General features: G+C 37.2%; 1 long non-coding RNA gene across 1 annotated transcript; it reads right to left on the reverse strand.

Moving 5' to 3' along the window:
- Nucleotides 1–3,624: 3,624 nt before the first annotated feature.
- LOC113285656 lies at nucleotides 3,625–4,484 on the reverse strand. The gene is made up of 3 exons (XR_003328839.1): nucleotides 4,395–4,484; nucleotides 4,198–4,290; nucleotides 3,625–4,088 (listed from the first exon to the last, which is right to left on the reverse strand). It is a non-coding gene; the product is annotated as an uncharacterized LOC113285656 (long non-coding RNA).
- Nucleotides 4,485–5,300: the final 816 nt, after the last annotated feature.

A 5,300-nucleotide genomic window follows, 5' to 3' on the forward strand; every position in this document is an offset into this window, starting at 1 on the left:
GTTGCTCCCAATCTTGCCTTATCCTCCGGGATCAAGTTGCATAAAGCCAATCTTTGCGCTTGATCAGGATACATAAATGTTTCTTGTTGACATATAGTGTATCGAAAATATTGAATCCGATGAAGTTGACCTTAATTGCATCGTATTGCCTTTGTGGAAGAGATTTGAACTCCTATTAGAATCCTAAAGTGATTGCAAGCCATGTCTATTCTAATTTTTTTCTGATCTTCTCTTCTTCCCTTCTTATTTCTTTCCTTTGGTCGTACGAGAGTGAGGATTTTATGGTATGTTTTAATCCCTTGAGTTCCCTAACATTAATGCCTTCTTAATTTCTTTACGTTTCTTCTTTGTTTCCCAGACGTTTAATATTCTTGTGCTTGACGTTTGAACCAGTAATTGAGCCAGTAAAAAATGCTGACTCCAATTCCAACTTCTGAAAATTGAGCCAAGAGTTGTAGTACCACCGGCATTTGTAGTACCACCGGCAACACCAATACGTGAAGAAGATGGAGAAAGGTTTCCAATGGTTGTGTATGCATGGGGCGCAGTTGGCAGTTCTTATAAACTCACTTGAGGTGTTGTAAGATATTGATGAGGTTGAATGGGATTGAGATTGTTTTGGAGATTTCATGCTAGTTGTGGTCGGATTTTATGCTAGCTGTGGAGATTTATACTGTTATTGATCCCATTTATGGATCAACTCTTGTTGTTGACCCAATTTTTTATGGGATCAACTAGTGTTGTTGATCCTATTTATGGATCAACTCTTGTTGTTGACCCATTTTTTTATGGGATCAACTACTGTTGTTGACCAAATTTTTTATGGGATCAACTATTGTTGTTGATCTGAACTTTTGAATTTGTGGTGCAATGGTAGCATGACTGACTACATGTCAGATGATGCGTGTTCGACTCACGCCAAGTTCACTCTATTTACATGGATCAACTTCTACTGTTGATCCTTTTTTTTTTGGATCAACTACCGTAGTTGATCCTCTAAATTGGATCAACTTTTACTGTTGGTTCTATTTTTATTTGGATCAACTATTGTTGTTAATACAAAAATATCTGAACCAGTGGTGGCGGCAGCGACGGTGACAACATTGGTGGTGGTGATGGCGGACTAGTGGTGGTGGCGGTGACGGACTAGTGGTGGTGGAAGACTGTTGGTGGTGGTGGAATATTAGTGGTGGTGGCGGTTGGTAGGTGATGGTTTTTGAACGGTGGTGGTGGTGGTAGTTGAATGTTGGTGGTGGCGGTGGTGAAGCCGTAGAGGAAGAAATTTGTTCCATTTTTGAAATAAAGAAAAATATTATATGGGTGAGGGTATTAAGGTAATCTAATTTTAAATGGATAGGGTTATTAAAAAGTAAGGACAAATTTATTGTTGTATAAGGATATATTTATTAGGTGTCAAAAGTAGAGATATATAAATAATGTACCCTTCTGGTTTTCCTTTTATTTCTCCCTTTCCTTGGTTAAGCGATGTCAGGCAAGGAAACAATTACAAGTAAGGTGGATGATGAACTTCTGAATAAATCAAATCAAGATGGTGTTGATTTTCTCTCAGTTATTGTTAAAAAGTTGATTAATAACGAGGAGCTTATGCGGGAAATTGCCCTTTTAGATGTAAGGAAAATGAAACTTTAGACCACCTTCTTCTATTCTATCCCTTTGCTCAAGAGGTTTGGGCAATTTCGCCATCCCCTGTCACTCTACAGTTTAACTCTTCCACAACATTGCTAGATATTTGTAAAGAAATGATAGGAAAGAAAGATCTTTATATCTCTTTAGAAACAATGTTAATCAAAGCTTGATTTATTTGGAAAAAAAGATGCGACGGAGTCTTTCAAAATAAACAGAAAACGAATACTCAATTAAGAGTAAAAATCAACAGATATTTAGAGTTTAGGAACAAGGACAAAGGTTTATTAGGTCAGAACATAGTCAAAACTGTAGAACCACCTAAATGGCTTTCACCAGAAAAATCTCAATTTTAACTTAATATAAATGCGGCCTGGGTTTCAAGTTTATTACCAGCAGGTTTTTCTATAATATTAAGAAATGATAAGGTGAATTTGAACATGGAAGAGCAGGTCTTATCTAAGCAACTTTCCCTGAAGAAGCGGAAGCCTTAGGTCTGTAGCATGGAGCAAAATTGGAATTGGACAAAGAATGGTCGAATTTCAGTGTGGAAGGCGACTGCCAGAAACTGTTTGACTACTTGAATGGGAAACTATCCCAAATAGAATAGAAGAATCAATTGCTCAAGGATGAAACTAAGTTCTACTTCAACAAATGCAAAAAAAAAATTTGGGTTTTTTTTTACATTCCTAGGCTAGCAAATCAAGTGGCTGACACTCTAGCTAAGGAAGCCAAATTTTATGTAAACTTTGTTACTTGGGACAAGAATCCTCCTCTTTGTATTTTGTCAAACTTAAAAGTAGATAAGTCTAATGTAAGGGATAAACACTATATCACTGTATTAGACAACTCTACCATTAGTCTATTACTGTTGTAAGGGTTCGTAACTCCCCACGTTAGTCGTTTTAATGCATTACCAATTCACACAAAAAAGGGGTTTTCCTTTTGTTTTTCCCTTTCCTTTGTTAAGCGATGTCAGGCGAGAAAACAATTGCAAGTAAGGTGGATGATGAACTTCTGAACAAATCAAATCAAGATGGTGCTGATTTTCTCTCAGTTACTGTTAAAAGTTGATTAATAATGAGGAGCTTATGCGGGAAGCTGGGAATGAAGCGAAACTGTTCGTAAGAGGGGTGGTATCGGACGAATCAATTAAAAAGGATGCAGCAGAAATATTGAGGGAAGGGATAGCCCTTCCGCTGGGGCAACGGATTGCATCTCCATTATGGGATTTTTCCTTCCTGTATGCTATTAATACAGGGATTTTTTTTTGAAGAAGATGAGGTATATACTCTATTTCCAAAAAAAATATTACCGATTTTTTTTTTTTTTTTTAAGAAACACCAAAATCAATTTACTAGCGGGGGCAAATTAACATAGTAAGCATACTGGTGGGTATGTGGCAGAAGGCCAGCTGAATTAGTTAAAATGTCCCAGCAAACTTATTGTTGGGATATCAAGTAGTCAAATTAGTAGTATTATAGGTGCCGATTTGAGCTTTTTTTTAAAGAGACATTGAATTGGCTGATATTCGTAGGTGCACATCTGATGTCTCTTCAATCTGCTCATAAACTTAATTAGTTATGTTGTTTCTTAATTGTATTAAGCATCAGGAGGTTGAGCTTGTGCAAGAATGGTAGTAATAAGCATTTGTATGACTAAACTCGCATCTTGAAAAGATCAATTAGTTTTTCCGAATGAACCTTAAAAGTGAGCATTAGAAGCTTGTAACTAGTGTTTAAGTGGTTTCAGCAATTGAGTTTCAGAGCCATCTCTATGCTATAGAGATCTTATTGTATGGTAGTTGGGGACAATTGAATTTCTATGGGTTTTGTTTCATTCTGTAGTCTTGTTTTGGCTGCATCACTTACTTTATTTGAATCTTTGCTCACCCTTAGATATAAATAATATTGAGGAGTTCTTGTCTGTCAAGGTCTCATACCGTTATACGTTTAAATTGATGCTATTACTTGTTTCTACTGCAGGTAGATTATCAGCTCCTTGCAGAAAATCAAAGAGGGTGTTTATTTGAATTCAAACTTTTAGCTGTAAAAAGAGTATTAGTGTGATACCCCTATCTTCAAGGGGTCACTAATCATGGCGTCTAGGAGCCTATCTTTAAGGGGTCACTAATCATGGTGTCTAGGAGGCGGAGACGTATAAGTGAAATCATTGTCCATCTTTAATACTGCAGTTGTGCAAGTGAAATCATTGTCTATCTTTAATACTGCAGTTGTGTGATCCGATTCTTCAGATTTTTTTTTCCCTAAGAAAATGAGATATTATTACTTGTCCCAGCTTCTCAGAGACATGTTATAATCATTCTTCTGCTATATTTAGCAGCTTTATCGGCTAAACTAGGTTCTTTGTATCACTTCTGAGACTGATGCACTCGTCTACTCACATGCCATTGTATTGTTTCAAAGGCTCTTCCGCAAAATTTCCTGCCAAATCAAACATACAATAGGCAAGAATGCACTCAACAGGCAGGCCTATATTTGCAGAAGAAACAAGCTATTAAGTATTAACACATTCCTCCACAACAACAATTACCTTTCAGTTTGAATCCATTCCAGTGTTCCAACTGACACTAATTTTTGTTCCTGTACCCGACCCAGGTTCCTTTCTAAATGTCCCAGCTGCTACCTGTTCAAAAATATTCTTTTATAAACTACCAAAAATGATGATATCACCATACATAATGACGAAACAACCGAGTAAAACCCATATTAAAAAATTGGCAAGATTACCTTTACATTCAGGCGACCAGCAGCTTTGTATGGACCTGCTTTATAAATTAGCACAAAAACAAGGTGAATCTCTAAGAATAGAGATTGGAGAGGCGGAGCAGAATATTTGAGAGTCTCAGCCACAGAAGGGGATAAGAGGATAACCAAATCACAGCTTGTGCAACTCACACGAGTGCAGCAAGGAATAACATCCACACAAAATCAAAATACTACTGGGTGCCAATATAAACATGGGCAGCCCTTAACAACAGTTTACGCAACGATTTAAACTTGGGTCCTGACAAAGCTTCCACAATAGATTTTCCGACTGGATTGATCCAGCAGCCAACCTACCTCAATTTCTGACGGTTTGGGGTTACCATTTGTTCTGCATCAGAATGTTTTGTTTGTTATTTTAATGACCAATCAATCAGTTGAGACTATCAATAAGATGAAACATTTTGGCAACCTGCCAGATTCTAAATATTATGAGAAAACATCCCTTCTTAGACCAAAGGCTGAGTTCAAAGAAATACGCATACGACAGAAAACTAAAAATTTCATCATTCCAAACTTCAATGAGAGGGTAAGTACAAGTAAATACTCACTTTGAAAATGTGTCTTCCACAGGCCACTGAGTAACAACTTTGGTCGCTACAGGTACACATCTTTAATTGTCCCCAATCTTGTCAAATACAACCGTGTTAACTGATGCAAACTTCTCCAAAATGTTACGACCAGCAAAAGCAACCCTTTGGTCGCTCCAAGTGAAGTTCAACCAAGAAAAAGATTACTTGAGACCAATTAATCTAAGAGTAGACCCTGGTAGAGAGGCGAGAAACATGGATCATCATTTCAAGGAGTTGAAGTTCTGTGGTTAGACAGGTACCAACACACCAATACACCTGGCGAGAGTACAGTGACAAG

Source organism: Papaver somniferum, chromosome 6 (assembly GCF_003573695.1).
Source record: "Papaver somniferum cultivar HN1 chromosome 6, ASM357369v1, whole genome shotgun sequence".
NCBI classification, from domain to species: Eukaryota; Viridiplantae; Streptophyta; class Magnoliopsida; order Ranunculales; family Papaveraceae; genus Papaver; species Papaver somniferum.